Raw genomic sequence first — 16,254 nt, 5'->3', positions numbered from 1 at the left:
GTGCCACCTCCTCCCATGGTGGCCGTGTCTGCATCTCCACCCACTGAAGCACTGGCTGTATGTCTGTGTCGGCCTCCTGCTGTTGTCTCCACTGCGTTGCTGAAATCTCAGTAAGCTCGCGGCACACAGCCACCTCGGCCTGGCTGACGATGGCTGCCTCCTTACCCTGTAGTTCCTTGTCTCGTGTCTCCCTCCGATCGCAGTGGCGGCATCCTTCCTCAGCACAGGGTCTGCGGGACAGGGCGTCGGCGTTGGAGTGGCGGGCTCCCGCTCTATGCACCACTTTAAAGTCATAGGACTGTAGCTCCTCCATCCAGCGTGATACCTGGCCCTCCGGCTCTTTAAAGGACATGAGCCACTGGAGGGCAGAGTGGTCCGTCCTGACGGTGAACGGTAGCCCACAAAGGTAGTATTTGAAATGTCGAATGGATGATAACACAGCTAGGAGTTCTCTGCGTGTGACACAGTAGCGCCGTTCGTGCTTATTAAAAGTCTTACTGTAATACGCTACCACTCTCTCACCCTCTGGGCTTAGCTGTGCTAGCACCCCTCCCACTCCCTGGCCACTCACGTGAGGCCACAGTCCAAGATGAACGGGAGGGAGAGGTCAGCCGGAGCCAACACGGGAGCCTCTCCCAGCGCCTTCTGTAGCGAGGTGAACGCTGTTTGACACTCACTGGTCCACCCAAAGTCCTGGTCTTTGTGTAGTAGCCTGAACAGCGGTGCCGCCACACAGGAGAACCCCCTCACGAACCTCCGGTAATAGGAGGCTAAGCCCAGGAAGCTTTTCAGCTGTTGCTGGTTCGCTGGTGTGGGCCAGTCTCTGACCGTTCGTACCTTTTCATCCATTGTGCAGATGCCATCTCTGCCCAGCCTGTGCCCCAGGAATGACACCTCTCTCTGCATGAAGTGGCACTTTTCCGGGTGGAGTTTGAGACCCGCTGCTGCTATACGCTCCAAAACATGCCACAGGGACTGGAGAGCTGCCTGGAAAGTGGGGCCGTGGGCGAGAATGTCATCCAGGTACACCACACACTCAGACCGAGGGACACCTGACAGCACTTTGTCCATCAGTCTTTCAAAGGAGGCTGGTGAATTGCAAAGGCCAAATGGGAGAACTTTGAACTGCCAGAGGCCATAGCTTGTGCAGAACGCTGTTTTTGGTCTGGCAGAGGGCGAGAGAGGTACCTGCCAGTATCCAGATCTCAAGTCCAGCGACGTGAACCAGGCTGACCCCGCTACCTGGTCCAGGGCTTCATCAACCCGTGGCAGAGGGTAGGAGTCCTTCCTTGTCACCCCATTGAGCCGTCTGTAGTCCACGCAGAACCTCCACTGACCGTTCTTTTTTGGGACCATGACAACAGGGGCAGCCCACGGGCTGTCAGACGGCTCCACAATGCCTGCCTGTTGCATCTCCCACAACACCTGGTCTGCTGCTTCCTGGCGTGCCAGTGGGAGGCGACGTGGGCGTAACTTGATAGGCGGGCTGTCGCCCATATCTATGTCATGCTGCATTAGGTGTGTGCGCCCCACGTCACCTTCTTTAAATGCAAAAATGTCCTTGAAATGTAGCAATAGTTGCCACAATTCTTCCCCCTGTTGGAGGTCTAGATGAGAACAGTTCTGTCGCCATATGTCCCGTACTGCCGACACGACACTTCCCTCCTCCATTTGGGGGAGCCGGGCTGTTAATGGGTCAGAGGCCTGGCTCTTAGGGCTCTGTGCAGTGTGTGCCGGCTGTGGCGCAGGTGGGGCGGCTAGGTGAGGTGAGAGGGGTAGTGGGGGTGGCGGCTGGTGTGTTCCGAGCAGCGGGGGCTGTAACGTGCCTCTATTCAGCTGTGAGTGGGGGGGTGGGGGGCTACAGGGATCTCGAGGGGTGGGACTCCTGGTCCCTACGACAGGGTCGCTGTTGGTTTCAGCGGTGTTTGCTGACACAGTGGTTACCTGGGGTGTTGTAGGGTTGAGGCCCTGGGGGGGTGGAGCCATGTTGACCGGACGTTCCCCTGGAAAGCACAGGGTGGCCTCTGCAAGGTCCAGCCGACAGCCCGTGTTCTTCAGAAAGTCCAGTCCGAGAATGCAGGGGTCCTGGACTGACGCCACCCACACCGGGTGGTGCACTGTTTTACCGCCCACCACAAATGTCAGTGTCCCTTTGCCTTTCATGGGTGACAGTTCCCCAGTCACCGTCCGCAGGTGGACTGCTGTTGGCTCCAACACCGTTTGCCTGGGGAGCACATCGGGCCGCACTAATGTCACTGTAGAGCCGGTGTCGATCAGCGCCACGCACGTTACCCCCTCCACGGTGACTGGGATGTGGCATAGGTCCCCAATTGAAGTTCGGCCCACTACCGCCACCTGCATCGGGCCGGCCGTGCCTGAGGGTGTATGTGGGGGGCTGTGGTTCGTGGTCCGCGTCGCCCCCTCTATGCGGACCCGGGGTCGTTTCCCCGGTGTCTGGGTGTTTTCGGGCATGAGCGTACCAAGTGACCGGGTTCCCCACAGCCCCAGCACAGTCTAGTAGTGCGGTCAGAGCACCGTTGAGTGCCCAGGGAAGCTGCCCGCACCAGCTCTGTCAGCTCCGCTGCCCATGCTGGTGTTTGCGGAACCTCCGCTGCTGCTCTGACCTGGGGACTGTTGTGTCCCTGTGTGGGCATTGTGATGTAGGCGCAGGCCGTCTCTCTCTCTGACGCCCTCTCCAACGCCTCCTGCAGGGACCGTGGGTGTGTCAGCTGTACCTCCACGCGCAGTTCGGGCGGTGAAAGGGCTTGCATGAACCGATCGCGGGCTAACTCACTTTGTACCATCGTCGGCATGCTGCTATATGCTCTGCGGGTAAGGCTCTCAATGTCATTGGCTAATTGCCGTAGCGGCTCGCCGTGTCTTCTGTATCTATTATTCAGTTCATTGCGGAGGAGCTCCGCTCCCGTAAAGTTCCCGAACTGTCGCTGGAGAGCCCCCACCAATGCGACATAGTTCTCTCTGTCATCTACATCTAAGAGTAGCAAGCATGCTAAAGCCTCGTCCGTAAGGCACATCGCCAATTGTAACGCTTTAGTCTCTTGTGACCAGTTCTGTGATTTAGCAAGCAGCTCGAATTGCGCATGAAAAGCTTCCCAGCTCACCTTCCGATTGTACTTTGGAGTTTTCACGGAGCTAGCCGCTACCGCTGTTATTGTGGACTGGGCGCCGCCATTGTTGTTTACTTCTGAGCTTCCCGCGCCGGAGGTGACGTTGGTGTCTGCGCCCCCCTCTGACTTTGGCTTGTGGGTAGCGAAGCATGCATGTCCTCGTCTGTCAAAGCCAGCCTCGGAGGCCATTGCTTCCATCGTGCCCCTAAGATGTCCTCTGCTGTCCTCCAGCCGTCGCAGTTCCCTTTGTAAGTCACCAAACGTCCATTCTGCGGCTCTAGCTCCTTCTCTGTCACTCATCTCCCCACGCACACTGTGGCGACGCGGTCTCGCTAACGCTAACTTGACTAACTAACTAAACTGGTCCCTAACTAGTAGTGCAGGGTGCACCCTCGGTCTTCCCTAATCGCGTTTCCGATCATTTTTAACTTCTGACACCAGTGTAACATCTCTCAAAGAAGCCAGAGTTCAGTTAACTTGTTTATTCTCCAAAAACACAACGTGTAGGCATTAGAACACAGCAGGCGTGTATCGCCCAGAACAGAAAGAGAGCGAACTTCCTCAACTCAAACACTATAACCCCCCGGGCGTCCGCCCCTCTCTCCAGGCTGCCAACCAACAGCGCGCCCGGGGTTACACACAGCTGATTGACAGCTGCACAGCATTTTTCAGTCGCTACAATACCAAGGACTCCATCGCAGCAGCACTCTGCTCCAATTCTTCATTAATCTTCTTTATTACTTCTTTATTATTATTATATACTTATTTTCAGGAGTACGACACATACGTCTCCAGGGGTGATGTGTCACTCCAAGTGATGTGTTTGTGTAAGAAAAAAATATTACAATTACTAGCTATAATAACTAGCTTCAGGCAGATGACTGTACGCTTACTGACTTGCACCACAAGAGTAAAGGTCCTTGCACACGGAGTCTGAAATTCGCAACCGAAATTTTCGCACGTTAAAAAAATAAATATGACCTCACGTTATGTCAGTCACGCTTGCACACTGCCTCCAAAACTTTCGTCCGTCATAAAAAAAATTCGGATCAGGTTCGATTTTCTGCGTTTTTCGCATCCGTAGCAAGCATTTGACATCAACTACTCTTACATCAAATCCTCTGATATTTCTCTTTAAAAATTCTCGTTTTAGACTTATAATTTGTGACTAGTGTTTTGTTTTTCTCTATCCTCTGCACTTCCGCGTTCAAGCAAGTAATTATAGCTAATAAAGTTTTAAATATGGATATTTTTCTTACAAAAACCCATCACTTCGCTTCAGAAGGCCATTATTAACCCTCTGGAGCCGTAGGCTATGAATTATGTTTTTATGATGGATGGATGCATTTTTTGGATTGAAAAAAAAAAAATCACAGTTTTTTAAGTGCACTGAAATACCACATTAAGAATGATAACTAAAAACTGTGGATAACCCAATACCTGAAGAATTGTATTCTACTGGGTTACATGTGTTATCCAATCATTAATTATAAGGAAAGACCCTTATACTTGAGAGCGGCACATATGAGGTGTTTCTGGGTGTTTCTCACACATTTCTGCATCGAGGTCTTTGATTGTGGCATTTGAGGTTTAGAATCCAGTATTCCTGTAATTATTTTGTCTTTTATGAATTTAATAAAGAACTCTGTCTCGTATTCTGTCCAAACATACCGCTTCATCTACGTCAGGTGACCTGCAAATGCGCAAAAACTGTTTCCATTGCAGTTTTGCGAAATATTTCTTTTTCGAATTGCCTGAAAAACCACCTCATGCGAGCGTAAAACTTTTTTGCGATAAATGGGAGTTTTTGCGAAAATTACGTGTTTCCATTAAGCGTATTTTCAATTCCCAATTTGAATTTGCGCAATTTGAAGGGTAATGGAAACAAGGCTAGTCAATCCCTGGATCTCTGTATGAATCTAGGGAGGATTTATTGCATCACATTGCATCATCCTCTATGGTAGTTTTATGACTGCTGCTTTGTGCTGAAATAGGCTACTGTAAAATGTCTCATGAAGAGTGTCTCTTGTATGAACATCTCTACTGAGGTTCAAGATGTGATCATGAGTGTACTAAGAGTAGATGTGACCTGGTTCCATCTGTCAGTGGTTCTGACTTTACATTAACATGCAGGTCAATGGTGATTAACTATACAGGACTCATCATGGTTGGGGAGGGGGCTGTAAAAGGCTGGAGGAAGAAGATCATGTTTGGCTGTAAATCACTGAATCAATATTAAGTCTTTAAATAACCAGATCTTGACAGAGGAAATCAAAGGTTTATTGCTTTTTTGCCGTTATAGGCTATAGCATGGCTGATCATGAGAGCGCGAGGCAAAAGAAAAACGCGCTGTTCTTTGCATAAAGCGTTCGCTGCTTTGATTTCCTAGTCAGTGTAAGTTAAGCCCCACACATGTTCTGTCTGGCTTGCTTGCTCAGATTTTTTTACATTTATTTTATTCGATTATTATTTGTTTTAATTTGTCGGGTCAATGAGTAGTCAAGCATTGTTGTTTAGCTTTCACTGAACAGAGTCACATCAGACTCGTTCTAAATGAAAGGAATCGAACCATTCAAAACAAATCAGTGAGATAAAGCATACTGCCACCTGCTGGCGAAAAGTTGGAACATGTAGCCTGTAAACAGTTATTTTCCACATTTTATGTGACATTATGAGGCTAACATATATTTTCTCAGTCAGGAAGAAATATTTTTATTTATTTAGTTACATGAATTCTATGTGTTATATCTTTAGAAAAGAGCATTTATTAAATCTCTCAATGCTCGTATGGTGCTTTTTTCTATCAGTGCAATTAGAATTGTCTTTTTTGTTCCGTTTTTTTGTTATTGACTGTACTAACTACAGGAGTCAAATCTCAAAATTGCTCCCTTTGCTCTCCTGAACTGAATTGCCATCATTAGTGTGTGCACAGAATGACAAAGAGATATAAAAGCTCTCAGTATACTGTTAGTATGAGGTCAGGACTTTTCCTCATCACACTAGTCAAACACACAGTATGAATGCAAAAACGTACTGTGTGCATCTCCACATCTCCAGCTTCCTGAGTATCCCTTATGCAAATTAGGGTCCCAATGTTTCTTGAGCAAAATCCCCAAGCTTAGGCTTCCTTGAACTGTTTAAGTACCAACCAAAGGCTGGTCTTTTATCAAGGCAAATAACAATTACCTCATAGTTCAGTATGCTGTATGCTGAAAATAACAGCTGTTGTTGTTTCAATTTTTTTTGGAACACAAATAATTGTAATTATTGTTCTCTACACTGTGGGACATCCATCCTGAGGTTCACTAGAAGTTCAGTAGTTCACATGCAGATGTACTGACTGCACACTTGTCATGGAATTCACTCATGCCTGTCATAACCAATGACAGTTATACACCACCATCATCCCTATTACCTCAACAAGGACTCCTTTATGCATATCATCAGTATATTTCCTCTATTAACAAAATGAGGCAATTTGAAATTAGTAAATATTCTGTGACCGACCAATAATAATAGTAAATATTAGGCCTTTTTTATCATTTTGAATATGTGCCAGCCAGAGGAGGATGGACGCTCCATGTTGAGTCTTGTTTTTTTCCAGGTTTCTTCGTCATCCTACCTAACAACCTTAAGTTATTGTCTCTTTTGGCTTGCTCTGGTGGGGGGGTTAGATTCAGCAGACACTTTTATCCAAAGCTAAACAATATCAGCAGTATCGCAAATTTCAATTGTAAACTGAGAAGTTCAGAAGATAAAGCAAAGTGTAAACGTTGAAACGTAGAAAAAAAAAATTGGAAACAGGAAGTTTCATTTGGTTATGAATTATTACGGTTATATTTCAGGAGGAGTTGAAGCTTGTTCAACCACAGACAGACAGACAGCGAAGAATCCAGTAGTCTATGTCTTCTGCATTTAATTTTATGTACATTATATTTTTTTTAAGTCATATTCAGGTCATGTAAAGGTCATGCATAATCATACAAGTCATTTTCAGGTCATGCAAACATTGGTCTGCCACTGTCTCGTTCATTTCACCTCCTCTCTGTTCAATATCAAATTCAGGCCATTGTGCCCAAGATGTGTTTGAGCCGGAGTGGGCGCTGGGTTTATTTAGACATGCAGAGGAGCTCCAGGCTGCACTGGAAACCTGTCAACATCATTCAAGCCAGCAGTCACTCCACTTCGCAGGGAGCCACAGCCTGCTTCTCTTCTGCACAACACCACAGTCTTCTCTTCTCTTCTCTTCTCTTCTCTTCTCTTCTCTTCTCTTCTCTTCTCTTCTCTTCTCTTCTCTTCTCTTCTCTTCTCTTCTCTTCTCTTCTCTTCTCTCAGCATAGTAGATATCTAGAAGGCCATAAATAATTAATTTGGACATATTTATTTTTTCCCATATTGTTTTTCACCTACTATTTAGTAGGGAAGCATGCAATTTTGGATGCAGCCTGTGTTTATGAGTCAGTCACTGAATCATTTACTCAACCGATTCATTCAAAACTGATTCATTCAGGAAGTAAACAAACACCACTTCTGTGAGTTACTCTGAGGCGTTCTGCGGTCACTTTATGCTGTGGCTTTGTGTGGGTCTATTTTCGTTAGGGTGCAGCAAAATTATATAAAGTAACTGGAAATATTATGTACAAAATGTAAGTTAATCAGTATTAACCTGTTTTATGAAAAACAACATGACACGGACACAGTCATGCTGTCAGTCTGAACTCCTGAGTTACATGTCAAACCGCTGCTGGCTACTGTAAGTGTTGGCATTGTGTACTTTATGTCTCACTTACACACACACACACACACACACACACACGCACGCACACACACACACACACACACACACACACACACACACAAAGCTTTATGCCACTAAATTCTGCTGTGTTCATATCAGCATCCCCTGTGTGCGGTTATAATGGTGTAAAATATTTCAGGCATGTTTGTGCTTCATACCCAGCACTCCCTGTAGATCAATAAGCTGCTAATCTGTCACCCTGGGGAGAAATATGTGTGTTTGTGTATGAGGATGTAGCTATATGTCCTTGTGCTGGATTGCACACTCTTACAGCTCATCCTAGACTGATTTGCGCTGTGTCTCCCCAAAAGCTTTAATGAAAGGGCAAGGGAGACTTTTCCATCCCGTGTTTGTGGTTGTATGCAAGCCTTGATTTGTGTCTGTGCCACAGTGTTTACATGTAATGAAAAAGTCTTTGCTTTGTCCTTGTGCATTAGGGTGGTGTGATTTGTACATGTGGAGGTGTGTGTGCATGTGTATTTGAGGTCATGCTTGGAACGAGAATGAACAACAGGAAGTCATTTGACGAAACTGTCCGAAATCAAAAAGCACATGATCATTACTCTACTCTGTGATTCTCCCTGGCATAAAGTGGATGAAAAGCAGAAATTAATTTCCAGAAAGGATGCAAACATGCGCTGTGTGTTCAGTGTCTCAGTACTTTCACAAAGCACATCAAAAAGACAAGCTGTCATTTTCAAAGAACATCTAATAAGACCATGTACTCACTCTTGGCAGTCACGCACATGCAGACAAAAACAAAAACATACTTTAGTTAGTGTAATGAAACTAGCATATGAGATACATTATAGTGTATATCTCAGCTCAGAGAGAAACAGTATCTTTTACTTATAATATTGCTCTGCAAATAATATCTCATTGCTAATCTTTTCCTTTGACAAACTACAGATGTCTGCCACCTCTTTATTATTTTTCTATTTGCATTTCAATTAGCACAGTGCTACATGTTGTTGGGAGAATGATAATGACTGTCAGAAACTTACCCATACAGCTAAGTGAGTAAAGTATCTATACATTTCAGAATCTTCCCTTCAATGGAGAACACCGTAGTCACTAAAATCGTGGTATTATCTGCACTGTGTCAGACTGCATAATAATGATGACGGCCTCAATTAGCAAGACACTTCTACTCTGTGTTATGCTCATGTTTAAAATCACAGATGTGATTGGTGTGATGTTAATATACTGTGTATGTATGTAAATGTTTTTTGCTTAGGAATGCATAAATGCACAGCAATGAGATATAATTTATTGGGGAATGAAGTTCCCTGTTCTTCAACTCTAGTCAAATAACTGTCATTCCTGTCCTGTTAAATGCTGCTTGTCTGACATTCCCCATCACTCTTTTTATTGCAGATTTGAAGCATAATGCAGTAAACAAGTGTGATAGGCTGAAAACCAGGCTCGATTTTCATTGATACTTCTGCAGAGTAAATGAACACACATGATGCACAACTGACACTCCATGAGGTATCCATACTATATTGAAGGTAAACTCAATATTTGCAGACATGAATTTCAGAGCATTTGTAACTAAAAGTAATTTTGACAAATACTTGCTAGCAGGGCCGGAGTGGGGCCACTTTTCAGCCCGGGAGTTTCAGGCCCAAGACCGGCCCACTTTTTCCATGGTGGAATTCCAAATTAGCACTTTTTCTAAATTGGATAAATGAAGCAACAGTTCAGCTCTTACTATTGTGTAGTTTGTATTAATACCATGGGTTAACAAATAATGTAAAAGTTAAATAATAATTCACTTAGACTTTATAAGAAGCAATTACGACTTTATTTCACACAATTCTGACTTTATATTTCGCAATTCTGACTCTATATCTTGCAGTTCTGACTTTATAAGCAACTGCAACTTTATTTCACGCAGTCCTGAATTTATATCTCGCAATTCTGACTTTATAAGAAGCAATTGCGACTTTATTTCACACAATTCTAACTTTATATCTCGCAATTCTGACTCTATATCTTGCAGTTCTGACTTTATAAGCAACTGCAACTTTATTTCACGCAGTCCTGAATTTATATATCGCAATTCTGACTTTATAACACACAATTGCGACTTTATCACACAATTCTAACTTTATATCTCGCAATTCTGACTTTATAACACGCAATTGCGACTTTATTTCACACAATTCTGACTATATATCTTGCAGTTCTGACTTTATAAGCAATTGCGACTTTATTTCACACAATTCTGAATTTATAACACACAATTGCGACTTTATTTCACACAATTCTGAATTTATAACACACAATTGCGACTTTATTTCACACAATTCTGAATTTATATCTCGCAATTCTGACTTTATAACACACAATTGCGACTTTATATCACGCAATTCTGACTTTATATCTTGCAGTTCTGACTTAAGCAATTGCGACTTTATTTCACACAATTCTGAATTTATAACACACAATTGTGACTTTATTTCACACAATTCTGAATTTATAACACACAATTGCGACTTTATTTCACACAATTCTGAATTTATATCTCGCAATTCTGACTTTATAACACACAATTGCGACTTTATATCACGCAATTCTGACTTTATATCTCGCAATACTGACTTTATAACACGCAATTGCGACTTTATTTCACGCAATTTTGACTTTATATCTCGCAATTCTGAGAAATAAAGTCAGAATTGCAAGATGTAAACTCGCAATTGTGAGATAAAAAGTCGCAATTATCTTTTAAAATGTTTTATTCTGTGGCTTAAAAAAAGCTTCCATACCTCCTGGCCTCTTCCTCCCATCCATCCTCCCTGACGCGTTACGGTAGGGCCAGCCCAGCTATCGGTAGGCGCCGGCGGTGCCGCGGTAGCCTACCTGAGAAAACGTTTTGGAAAAGACGGACTATGGACCCAACCAACTCTATAGGAGGGGAGGGGAGAACTCCCTCACATGGTACAACCCATGCAGAGGTTGCGCGCTGCGGTGTCAGAATGCGAAACGTGTGTAGCCTATGTAACTAACGTGACATTGAAATGTAAAAAAAAAAAAAAAAAAATTCCTCGACCGGCCCAAAAGTGAAGCGGCCCACCGGGAATTCTCCCGATTCTCCCGATTACCCACTCCGGGCCTGCTTGCTAGTGGGTCTAGGAAAATAAACTTCAATTAAACTTAATTCAAAAAATATTCTGTGAAAACAAGTCCTAGTATCTTATTCACTTCTGCTTCTAAAGTAAATTTACTTTTTTATTTTTTTAAGGATGTGTAGACATTTGTACTGGAAAATGAGGTAAAAATTGTTATTAGGACAGTGATTTTTTAGGATAAGCATTTTTTTTTTGTATTTTAAGTGCAAATCTCCCTGAATGATATTATATTTATGTGTAAAATAACAACAACAAAAATGGTCTAAAGCACAGGGCGCAAGTTCACTTAGGGCGTGTCCGAATCCACTTTTGCTAGTTTAACGATGAGTAAAATGGTCGACGCACGTGGCGCATGGTTTAAAAGGGTTTTCCCTGTTCTCGAGTAATGGTTGTGTTTTGGGCGTAACGTGAAATAAACCAACCAGAGTCACAACCAGAGTCACAACTAGAGTGGCTAGTTTGTGTGCTGCTGCGCGTCCCTGTGTGTGTAATAAGCAGATTGTACTCGCGTTGTGGACCAGCACATTACTAACACTTTTTTTTAAAAATGTGAAAAAAAGAAAAAATGAGATTGCGCCATTGATTTTAGACCAGGTTTCAGTTGGTCAATGGCGCAGTCTATATCTGTTGCCTCAAAATAGAAACGCACCAACAATGCACCTGAACACACCTCGTTTTCAGACCAGCACATCCATGAGCCCACAAATAGACAAATGTATTTGCTATTTAAACAACGTGGCGCAGGACGTGAAAATGATAACTGCGTCGGGCTGAAACTAGTAAAACACACTTGCGTTGAACTTGGCGCCGCATTGCGCCCGGTGTATGATAGGGCCCATATTCTTTGAAATCAAGTCCTAATATGCACTTCTGCTTATAAAGTAAATTTATCTCTTCCTTTTAAGGTTGTGAAGACAATAAAAATACTAATTAGGATAACGATTTTTCCAGTAAAGTCCTTAAATATCTGTAGCAATGAATTAAACATTCCAAAGTAAATTATTGGCTGTAAAATTAAAAGCTTTTGGGATGTCAATAGCTAATTTCCTCCCCAATAGTTCCAGACTCAACTGAAAGCTCCCAGAAAGGACATGTAGACTTAATAAAATGTCCCTGCATGGTATGATTCACACACGTGCCGCTTTGATTGGAAAGTACAGAGCGAGGGAGATGAGGATAGTTAAAGGGATATTACAGAAGCAGAGGATGGCCTCTGGTGTGACAGAATCGTCATTATTTTTTCTCAAGGGCAAATCAGCTTCAGACTTCCCTATATCTTACTTCCTGCTTTCTAAAGGAAGAATCAATGTCATTTTCCCCAGCGCACTCTGTATCGCCTGCATTCCCCTGTGCCTTTCATCAAATACCAGACAGAGTAAGACATTCCTCCAATCAATTCACCTTCTGCCCTCTATCTCAACGATTTTGACATAAATCAAAGGGCTGAGCAGTGCACACCCTTAGAGACACAAACACTCTGGCATTTATTCTTATCACAAATGTATGTCCTATACACACATCTCACAAGAGAATAATAATTAAAGAATAACATTCATTAAATAATATTATTATTATTTATGATGTTGATGTTGTTATTATATCATGCCATTGGGCTAAACACTGCCATTTAGAAACATGATGCATAAGTAATAATCTTTAGTGCAGGTTTTAGTACTGTTTTACTGTTTATCTGCTGTGCTCACTTTATAGCATTAGACCTTGTCAGAGGCCATATCATGTCATGGCAGCAGACAGACGGCCTGTAAATACATGTCTCTGCACACATAGAAAATCCATCATGATTAATAGATCATTACTGAGTAATTGTTTTGAGATCAATTAGCATGCAGTGCCAGAGCTGCAAATTGACTATCCCAGTTCTGGCCTCTGAACTTGTAGTTACTGAAATGGCATTGTGATCAATTAGAAAAATAGAAAAGGCACCAGTCTAAATGGAGGAAATTGGCATGTATTAATTATGTCCTCATTTTAGTGATGGTGTAGCCTAATAATGGGGTTGTCACTGGAGTTATTGAATGTTCGTACATCTCATTACATCTCATTACATCTTACTGCACTTAGATAGATAGATAGATAGATAGATAGATAGATAGATAGATAGATAGATAGATAGATAGATAGATAGATAGATAGATAGATAGATAGATAGATAGATAGATAGATAGATAGATAGATAGAAGCAGTAAGACAAAGATGCAGGTAAAAAAAGAAGAGAGAGGTTTGTGTAGTAAAAAAATATAGAAGAAGACAGTAAATGTGCTGTGGGAAAAGCGAATGAGCGCCAAGGTATTAATACGTTGCTCCTCTTAGAGGGCAAACAATACAGTCAGAACAGGTCAGATGAGTTACTCAATCAGCCCTATGTGTTGCTCTGAAGGACTGAAGGACAAAATAAAAGATCTGAAGAAGTTATCTCATAGATAATGGACTCCTGTTGAAAATGGACTGGAATCAATGTTGGGTCAGGCCTTGCTAAATGAAAAAGAGCCATTTCTCCTCGCTTCATCTGCCTCTGCCAGACATTATGGCAAAGAGAGTGTTATTCATAATCATTTGTCTGCACATACTCACACATGTGATCTAAGCATGTGTGCATTCCTTACCCATATATGCAAATGGTTACCTGCACACATTTCACGTCTGGAGAATGTGCCTTTCTTATATAGCACAATTAATACATTTGGGTATATGTGAAAAATTGTTACTTAATCGGCTGATTTGCTCTTAGAAAGAGAGAGAAACGCAGCAACTATGCTGTTCTGTTAGAGATCACGGCAGAGGAAATTGTAAACTGAGTCACAGCTTTCTCACAAATTGTACATTGAGGTACATTGTGTTCACAGTTTAGTGAAATCTAACTGCAGTTAAAGTCCTTACATTTTGCCACTACAGTGCCATCACTGTATATTACAAAGGAACTGTATAGCATAACACTGAATTCCCATTGCAATTCCTCCTACCTTTCCTGATGAACACAAGCAATTCCTTTGTAAGTATTGTTTGCATTAAAACAATAGTTACAAAAGACAGACAGATAGAGATAGTAAATAACAGTATTAGTATATAAAGAAGACTCAAAGACAGGATAAATGAGGCCAGTGAGATTGTACAAATGGGACTCAATTGAGAGTTTTTCTTGCTCTTTAAAAAGTCCCTCTCTTCATTCCCAGAATCTCTTCCACTAAACAATAGATTGAGGAGATCCAGGGAATCATGTTCTCTATAGAGGGACAGGGGCCAGATGGGAGTCTATGGAAAGAGAATCGAGCGTTTATTGTAGTAGAGAGGGGCAATGGGACAAAAGTGCAGGGGAACCACACAGGTCAAGAGCATCGGATACACTATACACCAGCAGCTTGTGCTAACAGACTCTACTTTCATTTACTTTAGCAAAGAATGGGGAGGAATAGGGAAAGGAATGTTGAGAAAGGAGTATTGTGCCGGCATCTGTTTCAGTGTTATGGAAATAGCTGAAGAGAGAAGCTGGGTTTGCCAGACAGTCGTATCGGGATGTTGATGATTTCTGTCTCACTGTGTGGGATTGAAAGGCGTGTAGGTTCATTTCAATTTGACAGTACAAGTAAATCTGAATCAGGGTGTCAGCCATTTAAAAGGATAGTTCATCATTTACAATCATTTACTCACCCTCATGTCACTCAGAACGTCCATATACATTGAAAGTGGTTCAATGTTATTTGGGCCCCATTGATTTAAAAATTTCGTCTTTTGTATTTAACAGAATCACTATCGTTTTAATCATGTTTTCAGTTTTGTGTTTTCAGGTTGTTGCTCTTTTTTCCATTAATGACAAAAGACTGCTGTCTCTCCTCTCTAAACACCTACTTCTCTCCAGGCAAGGCTGACGGCACGGGGAAAGCAAAAGAAAAGAAAAATGAATCTGTAATCAAAACAAAAAGAAACAATATGACACATGCGAGAGGAAAGAGAGAATGAAAGTGGAGGATAGAAAACCGTATCTCCTACACATCCGCAGTTTTAATATAAATTTTGTACCTCTTTCTTATTTTTCATCCTTGCTGTTATTGTAACATGTTTGATCTTGGGATCAGGCCCCTACGGCAGACTCCGCTCCGCTCTACAGATGGCCCTCTCTCCCAGCAGTCTGTGCAGCACTTCTGGGGCTCACTGAGCGGCTAGGAACCCTGGCGGGCATCCATGATTTCTCCTGGGCACTGCAGCTGTGAGGCAGGTCTCAAGGTCCGGGGTGTTGCCCCCCTTCACCGTGTAAACACACAGGCTAGCTCTCATTTCTTTCAAGCACACACATATACAATCTCCCACTCGCTTCTGATAATCCACTTCCAGCTGCTCTGTGCTTCCTCCATTATCACATACAGGCTACAGACCTCACTAGATCGTCATTAGAAAATCCTGCACAGCAGAGCAAACCCTCTACATCAGCCACCCACCTTAAAAGCAATCTGCTCATTGCACAAGGCGAGCCTCATTCAATCGTGTGCAAAGCCACTGAGCTCCACACGGAATGGATGCCAAGCTCTGATATCAGGTGGCTTTCAAAGGGAAGTTAATTCTGGAGTAATATTTTGGTTTAGAAATAGAAAGTGACAATGACTGTAGTGGGATGTAATCTTGTGTGCTAGTTATTATCATTAATTATGTGTGCTGCATATGTGTTAAATTGGTCAAAACAACATATTTAATTGCAAAAGAAAAAAAAAGTTAACTGTAAATGAATGTTGCATTATGTCATTTTACTGTGAAATGTGTAGTTTTAATATGCTCTTCCTGAACTACCAAAATCTGTTTTGTACCAGAATACAGTTGAATCAGAGTTGCCTATCCATAAACCATGGCCAGTACTAATATATATGTTACCGGCAAAGTGTGTAATCCGGCATTCTATAGAATGCCTAGGTAATGTATAGAATTAGGTCATGTATTTTTTGCAAAAAACATCAGGAATTCTATACATTGCCTAGGCATTCTATACAATACCGGGATTTCACACTTTGCCAGTAACATATACATTAAAAGAACACTATAACATCAACCGGATATCATAAAATGTAAAACAAAACACCCTAAGTACATTATAAGAAAAGAAAAAAAAAACTGTTTCAATAAAATATTATCATTGGTAATGTTTCATACATGGACCTTTTACTGTTTCACTAAAAATAAAAACTAT

Source organism: Abramis brama, assembly GCF_963993115.1.
Source record: "Abramis brama genome assembly, chromosome: 3".
Classification (NCBI taxonomy): domain Eukaryota; kingdom Metazoa; phylum Chordata; class Actinopteri; order Cypriniformes; family Leuciscidae; genus Abramis; species Abramis brama.
This window is presented reverse-complemented; position numbering follows the sequence as displayed.